General features: G+C 40.4%; 1 non-coding gene across 3 annotated transcripts in view; it reads right to left on the minus strand.

Moving 5' to 3' along the window:
• LOC138846894 (uncharacterized) overlaps nucleotides 1–12,791 on the minus strand; it is an 84,357-nt gene that overhangs the window by 53,906 nt on the left and 17,660 nt on the right. For all 3 annotated transcript variants that reach the window (XR_016225573.1, XR_016225574.1, XR_016225575.1), the window contains exon 3: nucleotides 5,204–5,484. This is a non-coding gene — a transcript (uncharacterized LOC138846894). The remainder of the gene's footprint in view (nucleotides 1–5,203; nucleotides 5,485–12,791) is intronic.

Here is a 12,791-nt window from a genome sequence, read left to right on the forward strand (position 1 = left end):
CTATTTGCTAACTATGAAACTGATAAAAGATTAATATCCAGGCCAGCGCTGCCACTCAATAGGCTAATTCTCCACCTGCAGCGCTAGCACTCTGGGTTCTAGTCCCGGTCAGGTCGACAGATTCTGTCCCTGTTGCTCCTCTTGCAGTTCAGGCTCTGCTGTGGCCAGGAGTGCAACGGAGGATGGCCCAAGTCCTAGAGTCCTGCACCTGCATGGGAGACCGGGAGAAGCACCTGGCTCCTGGCTTCGGAGCAGCGTGGTGTGCCAGCCGCAGCAGCCAATTGGGGGTGAACCAATGGAAAAAGGAAGACCTTTCTCTCTGTTTCCCTCTCTCTCACTGGATAACTCTGCCTGTCAAAAAACAAAGATTAATATCCAGCATCTAAAAAGAGCAAAGTGAAGAGGCAACCAAATGAATAAGAGAAAATAATCTGCCAACTATGAAACTTATAAAAGATTAATATCCACAATCTACAAAGAGTTCAAGGAACTCAACAGCAACAAAACAAAAATTCCATTTAAAAATAGGCAAAGGACTTGAACAGGCATGTTTCAAGAGAGGAACTTCATATGGCCAACAGACACATGAAAAACGGCTCAGGATCGCTAGCCATCAGGTTTCACCACACCACAGTCAGAATGGCTCTCATACTAAAATCAACAAACAATAAATGCTGCTGAGGATCTGGCACTATGCTACCCTAATACACTGTTGGTAGAAATGTAACCTGGGGAAGCCACTGCCTAACACAGTATGGAGATACCTCAGAAAGCTGAAAATAAATCTACCATATGACTCAGCAATCCTCCTGGTGATTTACCCCTAGGAAATGAAATCAGCAGATTTTAAAGGGTTATCTGTACCTCCAGGTTTACTGCAGCTCAGTTCACAATAGCTGAGATACGGAATCAAACCTGATGTCCATGAACTGATGACAGGAAGTGGAGAGTCTCCAGAAGAGCAAGGTTGCCTGGCAGCTGAGGGTCAGTGTCCACTCTGCGTTAGTTTCACTTCCCAGTCCTTCTTGGGGGGGAGGCGAGGCAGACAGCTGCATCATGGCTTCCTCACACCTGAGCCCCTGCCCAGCCCCCGCTGCCTCTGAACCAGTGGATTTGCAGGGAAAACACTGCTGGGAAGCACCGGGATCCCACATCCTTTGAGGCAGGCCCTGGGCATCTCTCTGTCCATAAACTTAAACACAACAAGTCCATCCTGCACTCTACAAGCCTACTGAACCACTACTGGCAATGCCAGCCAACAACGACACTGCCTTGGATATAGCCTACTTCTCCCCTAGGCCTACTGCGCAAGTACCATCCAACTAACACCCATCCCTTCCTCCCAGAAACACAGCGTCAGCAGAACAGGCCGCACTGCCTTGAAGAACCAGGGGCTGCAGCCTGAGCCCCAGCCTGACATGCCTTTCCTGTGCTCACCATCATCAGGAGCACTCCAAGGGCATCGTTGCTCCCAATCCAGCCCACCAGAAGCTCAGGGCAGTGTGGAGCTCTCTACACCTCCCGGGCTAACACCCAGCCACTCCCACATGGTGCACAGCTCTGCCAAACTGCCCATGGTCACGGCTACTGAACGGCAGATACCTGCCCAGCATCCTTGGCCTGGTCAGTGCCAGGGTTGCTGCCCGGAGTCAGACAAACAAGTGCACAATGTGTTATGCCCCTGACAGGGAGGTAGGGTAGGGACTATCACTGTGTACCTAAATTGTATTTATGAAATGCATGGAATTTGGATCTCTTAACTAAAAAACAGTATCTTACAAGAACACCTGAACTGTCTTCTCTTGGTCGTTTCCTAGCCCCTCCCCTATGTCAAAATTGTAGGTGACACAGTTGCTCATCACTTTGTCCCTGAGAACAGGCTGCCTTGTTTGAAATCCTAACTCAGAACATTTCATCCCACAACTTGCAGAATACATATTCTTCTCATCAGTCCCTGGAACTTTCTCTAGGACACAACATATGATAGGATATAAAGCAAGCCTAGAAAACTCAATAACTGAAATCAGTTCATGCATCTTCTATGATCAAAATGAAAGGAAACAGGAAATCAACAACTTAGGAAACTCCAGAACATATGCAAACACGTGGAGTCCGAGCAACATGCTCCTGAATGAATGGTTGGTCTTAGGAGAAATCAAAATGAAAATCCAGAAATTTCTGGAAATGATTAAAGATAACAGTACAACATAGCAAAACGTATGGGACACAGCAAATGCAATGTTAACAGGAAACTTTATAACAACTTGTGCCTACAACAAGATATTGGAAAGGAATCAAATAAATGAGCTTTTCAATGCATCACAAAATCTAGAAAAACAACGTATCAAACTCCAAATTAGTAGGATGACAGAAATCATGGAAATTTGAGAAGAAATGAACAAAGCTGAAGAAAAACATTATAAAAGATCAATGAGGCCAGCGCCGTGGCTCAATAGGCTAATCCTCCACTTGCGGCGCTGCCACACCGGATTCTAGTTCTGGTCGGGGTGCCAGATTCTGTCCCGGTTGCACCTCTTCCTGTCCAGCTCTTTCCTGTGGCCCGGGAGTGCAGTGTAGGATGGCCCAAATGCTTGGGCCCTACATCCGTGTGGGTGATCTGGAGGAAGCACCTGGCTCCTGGCTTCAGATTGGCACAGTACACCAGCCAGAGCGGCCATTTGGAGAATGAAGCAACGAAAAGGAAGACCTTTCTGTCTCTCTCTCTGTCTAAATCTGCCTGTCCAAAAAAAATAAAAAGATCACTGATATGAAAATCTGGTTAAAAAATATTTTTTAGAAAATTGCTGAAAATCTCCAAAACAACAACAACAGCAAAACAGGAATAAGACCCCAATCAGTAAAATCAGAAATGAAAAACAAACTGTAATAATAGAAACCCAATAATAAAAACAACTATCTGGAATTCCTACAATGTACTGTTTGCCAATGAATTGGAAATTCTTGGAAAATCTCCCTCACTCCATAAATCTGCCTTTCAATTAAATAAATATTTAAAAAACAGAATGGGGACATGTTGGAAGCATTCCCAACTACGATCTGGAATCAGACAAGGATGCACTCTCATTACTGCTATTCAAGATAGTTCTGGAAGTTTTAGAGCCATTAGGCAAGAAAAAGAAATCAAATGGATACAAATTGGGAAGGAGGAAGTCAAACTATCCCTCTTTCAAAAGGACATGATTTTATCAATGGGGGAACCCAGAGACTCCACTACGAAACTATTAGAACTCATAACAGTGTTTGGAAAAGTGGCAGGAAATAAAATCAACACACAAAAATCAATAGAATTTGTATACACACAATATCAGGGCTGAGAAACAACTTTGAAAATCCATTCCATTCACAATAGCTACTAAAATTTAAATACCTTTAAATAAACGAAACCAAGGAGCTTGAAGATTTACAAAGCAACTCCAATACTTTTCCAACTATTTCAAAATAATGAACTGGATCAAATAAGATTCAACTCTAACAAACACTTTTTGAGAGGCCGGCATTACTTTAACCACAAAAGATAACAAAACATGAAATACAAAGAAAACTGAAGGCCTATATGCATAATGAAAAAGATGCAAAGATTCTTAACAAAATTCTAGCCTAACAAAACCAAAACCACATGCTGAAGCTCACATAAAACCTTCAATTGGAATTTATATCAGAAATGCCATGATGTTCCACATTTGCAAATTAACAAACATGATGAATTTTATCAAAATAATGGAAGAATAAAACCACATTGTCTGGGCTGGCGCTGTGTTACAGAGGGTTAAAACCAAAACACATAATGCCGGCATCTCATATGGGTGCCATTTAGCATCCAGGCTGCTCCACTTTCAATCCTGCTCCCTCCTAACATGCCTGGGAAAATGTCGGAGGATGTCCCAATTAGCTGGGGCCATGCAGCCACATGGGAGACTTGGAACAAGGTTCTGGATCCTGATGGCTCAGTTTGGCCATCAAGGTCTTTTGGGGAATGAACTAGCAAACAGAAGACCTCTCTCCCTCCCTCCTTCTCTTTTGCTCTTGCTCTACCTATATCTCTCTGTATAAATCTTGCAAACAAATGAAATAAATCTTTTGAAAACCACATCATCTAATTAGATACAGATATCAGTAGAATAAAAAATGATTAAAAACTACACAAAATATACACAAAAGGAATACATATCAATATCATAAAGGCTATGTATGACAAACCAACAGCCAATGTCACGCTGGATGGGGAGAATGTGAAATCATTTTGTCAAACATATAACAACACAAAGATGTCCCTTTTACCACTCTTACTGAATGCAGTCTCCATATGGGAGACCTGGAAGAAACTCCTGACTCCTAGCTTTGGATCAGCCCAGCAATGGGCCCTGTGGCCATTTCGGGAGCAAACCAGCAGATGGAAGACCTCTATCTCTGTGTTTCCCTATCTCTGGATCTCTGCCACTTAAGAATATATATTTTTTCGAAAAAAGATCACTACGCAGCTCACGTGGAACTTGCCCACCCTACCTTTAACTGATGAAGAATTAAGAGTGGGAACAAGAGAAGGAGGAAGAAGAAGGCTGGGAGTGCAGGCTTGAGAGATGCTAGCATGGGAAGTAGTATCAGTATGTTTGAATCTGTATATAAGAAATACATGAAATTTACATACCTGATATAAAATTTTAAAAAGTACATAATCTTCTAACCAGACTAACAAAAATGATAAAAACTCCAGTAAATAAAATTACAGAAAAAAAGCAGAGATTATAATCAACATCACTGAAACACAAGGTTTCAGAGAAATTGCTATTCAGTACTATATGCTAATAAACTGGAAAACTAGAAGAAACAGAGGAATCCCTGGATAACAAATACACTTAACCTACTAAGATTAAATCCAGAAGATATAGACAACCTAAAAAGACTCATAAAAATCAATGAAAACTAAAACACCCACCAAAAACACTGCTAGAACTGACTAAATAAATAAGTTAGAGGTTACAAATAAACATACCTTGTAATCCGCAGTCCTGTCCTCCAGCGCAAGCCCAGCCACCCGCTTCTCCGCTTCCCACAGCTGAGCCGCCGCCCGCCCCCATGGCCGCCCAGCCTGCGGACATGAGTGTCTACACTGCTCCGAGGAGCCACGACCCCCCACCCCGCGACGAGGTCCCAGGCCTCTCACTGTTTCATAAGAAAAACTCACCTTCACTCCCGCACTCTCTGGGCCAGTACAGCTGCCGAAAACGCCGCCATCAGCCGAGAATTCCGGCAGCCGACGACATGCCGCCACCAGCAGATAATACCGTCTTGCTCTCCACCAGGCCGACTGCGCAAGCGCCAGCCATCTAGGACCCGCCTCTTCCTCCCAGTAAGCACAGCAGCACCGGAAGCGGCCAGGCAGCGTCAAAAACGTGGGTGACAGCAGTCTTGGCTCCGGGCTAAGACTGTGTTGATCTCCGATGTGCTCCAGGTAAGAAACGTTTTCTGGTAAAAAAAAAAAAAAAAAAAAAAAAGAAAAGAAAAAAGAAAAACCTGTCATTTGCAAAAAGGAAAAAAATGGATGCAACTGTAAAACCTTACACTTTAAAATAACCCTTTCCAAAAAAAGACAAACACTGTATATTCTCCCTGATCTGTGGTAACAGAGTACCTAAAAGGTGATCTATATTAGTGATATTGATACTTTGACGTACAATGATTTAGACAACTCTTGTCTTGCAGATAGAATGATTTTGAACAAACCATGTCTTGCCTCTTCAGGAACAGATTTTTTTTTAATTCTTTCAAACTGTTGAATTCTTTACATAGTGCAGGCTTTATATTATGAGTATAAAATAATTGAAAATAGATTTTTGTATAAAATAAGAATGGGAATCGTGGATAGAGGATGAAGAGGGATGGGAAATAGGGCCGGTGCTGTGGCCAAGCAGGTTAACACCCTGGCCTGGAGCACCAGCATTAAATATGGGCGCCAGTTTGAGACTGGCTTCTGTACTTGCGATCCAGCTCTCTGCTATGGCCTGGGAAAGCAGTGGAGGATGGCCCAGGTCCTTGGGCTCCTGACCCATTGGGAGACGCAGAAGAAGCTCCTGGCTCCTGGCTTCAGATCAGCACAGCTCTGACCATTGTGGCCAATTGAGGAGTGAACCATCGGATGGAAGACCTCTCTATGCCTTTCCTCTCTCTAACTCTGACTTTCAAATAAATAAATAAATAAATAAATCTTTAAAAAAATGAAGAGGGATGGGAGCATGTTCGGGTCGGTGGGTAGGAGTGAGCGAGGGTAGAGTGGGAATAATTAATGTTTCTAAATTTGTATATATGAAATACATCAAGTTTGAATACTTTAAATCAAGTTTCCAGGTAAAAAAGGGAGGTAAAATTTTGAATGATTCATTATGAGAGAGAGAGCTAGAGATAGCTCTCATCTACTGAGTCACTCCCCAAATGCCCTCAAGATGGGACTAAAGCTGAGAAGTAGGATCTTCATCCACGTCTCCCACATGGTTGACAGGAACTAAGGCCTTGAGCCACCCTCCAGGATACACAATAAGGTAGGCCATAAGTCTCAGCTAATTCAACAAATATCAAAATCATACCATGCATCTTCCACAACTACATGGAATGAAGGGGCGAATGACCACACCAAGAACCTCAAGAACATATACAACCACATGGAGACTGAACATGCTCCTGAATGAACTGTGATTCAGAAAAAATTAAAAAAAGATGAAAACGAATAAAGATGACAGTATAACATATCAAAACTTATCAGATACTGGAAAGTTTAGAGAAATTGGTGGCTATACCAAGAAATTGGAAAAGAATCAAATAAGTGAGCCACCAATGTAGCACCCTTGAAAAAAAATGAAATCAAATGCAAAATTATCAAGAGGAAAGAGATATATAAATTAGAGGAGAAATAAACAAAATAGAAAGCAAAAAAGAATATAAATCTCAGTGAAATGAAGAACTTGCTTAAAAAATTTATACACTCTTGGTCCAACTATCCTTAAAAAAAAAGAAGACCCCAATCAGTAAAATCAGAGATGAAAAATGAAAGGTAACAACAGATACCACAGATGATTAAAAGACTTACCCATCAGGAGCTAATACAAAGGACTGTATGCCAACCAATCAAAAAGTCTGTCTCTCCTACTCCATCTATAATTCTGCCTCACAAATAAATAAATAAAACTTTCAAATAAACCATAGGCTTATTTCAATAGATGCAGAGCAAGCATTTGACAAAATACAACATCCTTTCATAGTGAAAACCTTAAGGAAACTGAGTATAATAAGAACATTGCTCAACATAATCAAGGCAATTTATGACAAACCTATAGACAGCATCTTATGAATGGGGAAATGTTGGAAGCATTCCTGTGAAGAGCTGGAATCAAGGATGACAACTTGTGTCCTTGCTATTCAAAATAGACCTGGAAGTTTTAGCCAGACCTATTAGGCAAGAAAAAGAAATCAAAGGATACAAACTGGGAAGGAGGGAGTCAAATTACCCCTACTTGCGGGTGACAGGATTCTATATATAGGGGAAATAAGTCTCCACTAAGAGATTACTGGAATTCATAAAAAGAGTCTGGGGGAGTGCCAGGATACAAAATTAACACAAAAATCAATAGTCTATGTATAAAATGCCATGGCTGGGAAAGAACTTCTAAGATCAATCCCATTCACAATTGCTACAAAAAAATTAAACACCATGGGATAAAATTAATCAAGGATGCCAAAGTATCTAATATGAAAATTAGCAAACATTAGTGAAAGAAACAGAAGACACAGAAAATGGAAAAATCTTTAATATTCAAGGACTAAAATAATCAATATAATCAAAATGTCCATAGTACCAAAAGCAATTTACAAATTCATGTGATCCCAATTAAAATGCCAATTACATTCTTTTCAGATCTAGGGGAAAAAGATGCTAAAATTCAAATGGAAACACAAGAGACCCAGAATAGCTAATGGAATCTTATATGTGAACAACAAAGTCAGAAGCATCACAATACCAGAATTCAAGACATACTTCAGGACAGTTACAAACAAAACAGCCTGATACTGGCAAAGAATAGACATGTGGACCAATGGAGCACAATAGAAACTCCAAAAACTCAATCTACACATCTACAAATAATTTATCTTTGACAATGGATCTAAAATCCAACCATGTGACAAGGTCAGTCTCTTCAAAAAATGGTGCATAAAAGGTGGATCTCCCATGGAGAAGTATGAAAATAAAAACCTACCTCATTCTTACAAAAAAACAAACTCAAAAAAGGATCAAAGACCTAAATGTACATCCTAATACCATCAAATTCTTAGAGAACATTGTGGAAATGATGCAAGACATTGCCAGATGCAGACTTCTTGGAACACAGACGTACAGGCAATAAAAGCAAAAACACACAAATGGGATTACATCAAGCTGAGAAGCTTTTGCACTGTAAATGAAAACTCAGCAAAGTGAAGGGCAACTGACAGAATGAGAGAAAATATATGCAAACTATGACCTGATAAATTGTTAATATCCAGAAAGTATAAAGTGCTCAAGAAACTCAACAGCAACAAAACAAACAATGCAGTTAAGAATGGGCAACAGACTTGAACAGACATTCCTCAAGGAAGGAAATGCAAATGACCAACAGACACATGAAAAAATGCTCAGGATCACTAGCCATTAGTGAAATGCAAAATGAAACCACAATGAAGTTTCACCTCACCACAGTTAGAATGGTTTGCATACAGAAATCAACAAACAACAAATGCTGGAAAGGATGTGGCAAAACAGTACACAAGTGGCCAGTGCCGTGGTGCACGAGGTGATTCCTCTTCCTGCGGTGCTGGCATCCCATATGGGCACCGGGTTCTAAACCCAGCTTCCCCTCTTCCAGTCCAGCTCTCTGCTGTGGCCTGGAAAAGCAATGAAGGATGGCCCAAGTGCTTGGGCCTCTGCACCCGTATGGGAGACCAGGAAGAGGCACCTGGCTCCTGGATTTGGATCGGTGCAGCTCTGGCAATTGTGGCCATTTGGGGGGTGAACCATTGGATGGAACACTTTTCTCTCTGACTCTCACTCTCACTGTCTGTAACTCTTCCTGTCAATTATTAATATAATTATAATAATATATTAATATTATTAATATAAATAACATAATAATAATAATGCAGTACCCTAATCCACTGGGAATGTCATCTGGTGAAGCCATTGTGGAAGACAGTATGGAGACACCTCAAAAGGCTGAAAATAGATGAATCATATGAACCAGCAATGCCACTCATGGGAATTTACCTAAACAAATTGAAATCAGCAGATGAAAGAGTTATCTGTACCCACGTTTATGGCTGCTCAATTCACAACAGCTAAGATATGGAATCAATCCAGATGTCTATCAAATGATGATTAGATAAAGAAATTATGGAGGCCAGCACAAAGTGGGTTAAGCCTCCTACTTGCTGCACCAGCATCCCATAGGTGTTCCTGTTCGAAGCCTGGATCCTCCCTGATGAAGGCCTAGGAAAACAGTGGAAGATGGCCCAAGTCCTTGGGCCCTTGCACCTGCGTGGGAGACCCAAAAGAAGCTCCTGGCTCCTGGCTTTGCATCAGCCCAGTTCTAGCCATTGCATCCATTTAGAGAGTGAACCAGAAGGAAGACCTCTCATTCTCAGATGGAAGATCTCTCGTTCTCTGTCTCTCCCTCTCTCAACTCTGCCTCTCAGAAAAATGAATCTTGAAAATAGTAACTATGGTATATATACACTATGGAATACTACTCAGCAGGAAAAAATGCAATGAAGTCTTTTGCAACAAAATGGATATAACTAGAAAACATTATACTTAGTGAAATAAGCTAGTCCCCAAAAGACAAATACCACATGTTGTCCCTGATCTGCGGTGACTAAGAGAGTATTTAACAGGTAATAATGTGTAGGAATAAAATGAGTATTTTGAGATATGATGCTTTTTTTTACAAGCCTTGTCTCACTTTGAGAAACAATTTATTTTCTTCATACTATTTGTTGAACTTTTTACTTAGTGAATAGTGACTATTTTGAGTATAAAGTTACCTGAAAATATTTTTCTATTAAAATTAACAGTGGAAACAGGAGAGGGAAGAGGAAGAAGTATGGAAGCATGGGTTAGAGGAAGCGTTGGGTGTGAAGAATCAATACGTTCCTGAATATGTATATGGCAAGTACATGAAATTTGTTTACCTCACATAAAATTTTTAAAAACTAAATAAGCCTCTAACAAGACTGACAAAGAAAAAAAGAGAAAAAAACCTCAAAACCTCAAATAAGTAAGATTAGATGAAAAATCAGACAGTATAATCAACACTACTGAAATACAAGGCTTCAAAAGAAACTGCCATTCAATACTATATGCTAATAAACTGGAAAAAGCAGAAAAATGGAGAAGTTTTTCAATACAAGTAACTTACCAAATTTAATCCAGAAGATACGGATAATCTAGCAGACTCATAAAAAGTAATGGCATTGTAGCAGTAAGCAAAATTCTTCCATCAATAAAAAGCCCATGACTTGATGGCTTTACTATCCAATTCTACAAAACATTTAAAGACAAACTCCAACAATCTTCAGACTATTTGAAAACACTGAACAGGATGGAACACTGTCAAACACTTTTTAGGAGGCCAACATCCCTTTGATGCCAAAAACAAACAAAGACACAAAATGGAAAGAATACTACAGGCCTATATCCTTGAAGAACATAGATAAAAAGATTCTCAACAGAGTACAAAATAAACAATTGAAAACATCAAAAAGCTGATACATAACTATCAATTGGAATTGATCCTAGAAATGCAAGGGTGGTTCCATATTTGCAAAACAATAAATATCATAAATTAATCAACATAATGAAAGAATAGAAACCATACTCTCATTAGATCCAGAGAAAGCACTTGATATGATGCATTGTGTTTCATGGCACAAAAAAAAAAAAACCTCCACAAATTAGGCATAGAAGGAACATGCCTCAAAAACATAAATGTGATATTTGACAAAGAATCAGCCAATATTATACTGAATGAGGAGAAGATGAACGCATTTTGTCAAAATCTGTAACAACACAAGGACGTCCACTCTCACCACTCTAACTGAATACAGTACTATACATTTTCACAAGAGCAATTACAGAGGAGAACAAAATAACAGGCACTAAAACTGGAAAAGAACAAGTCAAATAATTAATGTTTGCAGATGACATGATGTTGCTCCTGGAAGAACACAAACATTGCACCAAAATGCTGCTTCAACTGATAATCCAATTCAGAAAACTTTAGAAGTACAAGTAAACATTTGAAAAAGCTGCTTTTTACATATTAATGATGGCCTCACTGACAAAGAAAGCAACAAAAATCCAATTTACAATAACCACAAAAATTAGACTATTGAGGAATAAATTTAATCAAATAAGTGAAAGATCTCTATAATGAAAATCATCAACGCTGACCAAAGAAACCATCAAGGACACAAAACTGGAAAGGTATTCCTATTTTTGTGGATTGGAAGAATTTGTATCATTAAAATGTCTATCTCATGGAAAGAAATCTACAGAATACCAATGACATTCTCTACAGAATTTAAAAAAACAACCCTCAAATTCATACAGAACCACAGAAGATCCAGAAACGCTAAGGTGAACCTGAGGAAATAAAAATCAAGCTGGAGACATCACAATACCTGACTTCAAAGCATACTAAAATACTGTATTAACATCACATCACACTGATACTAAAAAAAAAAAAAAACCTGAGACATAGACCCATGGAGCGAAACAGAGAATCCCAAAGTTAATGTAAATACATATAGCCACCTGATTTTTGACAAAAGGGGTCAGACCTTTCATTGGTGTAAGGATAATCTCTTCAACAAATAGTGCTGGCAAAGCTCGATGTATTCGTGTAGAAGAATGGATTTAGATCCATATTTCTCATCATTTATAAAAATCAACTGAGATGGGGCAGCTGTGCACTTCTCAGAAGACTGTTCTTACAAGTATGGTCAAAAACAGTGAAGCCAGGTGCCAGTGCTGTGGTGTAGTGGGTAGGGCCACCAGCGGCGCAGGCATCCATTGATCGGACCATTGCCTGCCCTGGCTGCTCCACTTCTGATCCAGCACCCTTTTAGAGGCCTGAGGAACAGCTGTTGAGGATGGGTCGATTGTTTCGGCCTCTGTCACCCTTATGGGGAGACAAGGTGGGGTAAACCAACAGTAAAAGGATGACCTTTCTCTCTGCCTCTATCTCTCACTGTCCACTCTGCCTGTCAAAAAAAAATAATTATTTTTTTTTTATTTTTTTTTTTATTTTTGATAGGCAGAGTGGACAGTGAGAGAGAGAGACAGAGAGAGAAAGGTCTTCCTTTTGCCGTTGGTTCACCCTCCAATGGCCGCCGCTGCAGCCGGCGCACTGCACTGATCCGATGGCAGGAGCCAGGATCCAGGTGCTTTTCCTGGTCTCCCATGGGGTGCAGGGCCCAAGCACCTGGGCCATCCTCCACTGCACTCCCTGGCCATAGCAGAGAGCTGGCCTGGAAGAGGGGCAACCGGGACAGAATCCGGTGCCCCGACCGGGACTAGAACCCGGTGTGCCGGCGCCGCAAGGTGGAGGATTAGCCTATTGAGCCACGGCGCCGGCTCAAAAAAAAATAATTATTAAAAAAAGGACAATTATACTGCTCTTGTGGAATTGTGGTCTTCCTACTTTTCCTTGTTGAATACTATGGTTAGTGGTGAATTAAGATTATGAATA

This window comes from Oryctolagus cuniculus, chromosome 19 (genome assembly GCF_051225735.1).
Source record: "Oryctolagus cuniculus isolate XC-2025 breed Fujian yellow rabbit chromosome 19, ASM5122573v1, whole genome shotgun sequence".
Taxonomy (NCBI): domain Eukaryota; kingdom Metazoa; phylum Chordata; class Mammalia; order Lagomorpha; family Leporidae; genus Oryctolagus; species Oryctolagus cuniculus.